The 1237-nt window shown below is 48.6% G+C and overlaps 1 pseudogene; it reads left to right on the top strand.

The window, feature by feature from the left end:
- The first annotated feature begins 658 nt into the window (after positions 1 to 658).
- On the top strand, positions 659 to 776 carry LOC126102444 (5S ribosomal RNA; annotated as a pseudogene).
- Positions 777 to 1237: the final 461 nt, after the last annotated feature.

The following is a 1237-nucleotide window of genomic DNA, read 5'->3' as shown; positions in this document are numbered from 1 at the left end:
TATTTGGAGACCATTTGCAGACATTCATGGACTTTAGGTTCTCAAACAATGATGGAATTTTTATGGATGACAATGCGCCGTGCCACTGGACAGTTGTTTGCTACTGGTTTGAAGAACATTCTGCACAATTTGAGCGAATGATTTGACCACCAGGATCGCCAGACATGAATCCCACCGACCATTTATGAGACATAATCAAGAAGTTAGTTCGTGACCGGCCGCGGTGGTCTAGCGGTTCTGGCGCTGCAGTCCGGAACCTCGGGACTGCTACGGTCGCAGGTTCGAATCCTGCCTCGGGCGTGGGTGTGTGTGATGTCCTTAGGTTAGTTAGGTTTAAGTAGTTCTAAGTTCTAGGGGACTTATGACCTAAGATGTTGAGTCCCATAGTGCTCAGAGCCATTTGAACCATTTTTTTGTTAGTTCGTGCACAAACTGCCGGCAACACTGTGGCAGTTAGAGACGGCTGTAGAGACAGCATGGCTCAGAACTTCTGCAGGGGTCTTCCGTAGACTTGTTGAGTCCATGCCAGGTCAAGTTGCTGCACATGCCTCGCAAAAGGAGGTCCGACACGATATTAAGAGATATTTTGCTACCTCAGTGTACATGAAGTTTGGGACGAGACATGTTCTCGAAAACCGACAGCTTTATCGTGTTTACAGGCAACGGCCTTGCCGCAGTGGATACACCGGTTCCCGTGAGATCACCGAAGTTAAGCGCTGTCGGGCGTGGCCGGCGCTTGGATGGGTCACCGTCCAGGCCGCCATGTGCTGTTGCCATTTTTCGGGACGGCCAAGAGAGCGGTGTGCTGACCACACGCCCCTCCTATCCGCGTCCTTCACTGCGGATGGTCCCGATGGGCCACTTGTGGCCTGAAGACGGAGTGTTTTTTTTTATCTTGTTTACAGGCGTTCCCTAAAGAGTCTGCAGCATCAAACCGGCCTCAAGTGAGCAATAGCGTGTCGATTTAATGTTTGACGCAATAACTACTGTCTCGCTTATAACGCCATCCGTATCTACGGTTTGCTGCTGTAAATATAGGTATGTTCTTGGACCTTCGCATTTATCTGTTATTAATAGCAGCTGCCAATTTGAACCGGTTCTGACCGTTAAGGGCCATCTGGAGATGGGTCATAATGGCCGAAATCGGTAATCAGCTGCTTCACATCGCAACTGTGACTGTAATGCATAATGTTATAAAAGTATAAGTAAAACAGGAGAGAAGGATAAATAAGGATGT

Source organism: Schistocerca cancellata, chromosome 9, assembly GCF_023864275.1.
Source record: "Schistocerca cancellata isolate TAMUIC-IGC-003103 chromosome 9, iqSchCanc2.1, whole genome shotgun sequence".
In the NCBI taxonomy this organism is placed as follows: Eukaryota; Metazoa; Arthropoda; class Insecta; order Orthoptera; family Acrididae; genus Schistocerca; species Schistocerca cancellata.
Note: the sequence above shows the minus strand (reverse complement) of the source record. Positions and strands in the feature narration are given on the sequence as shown.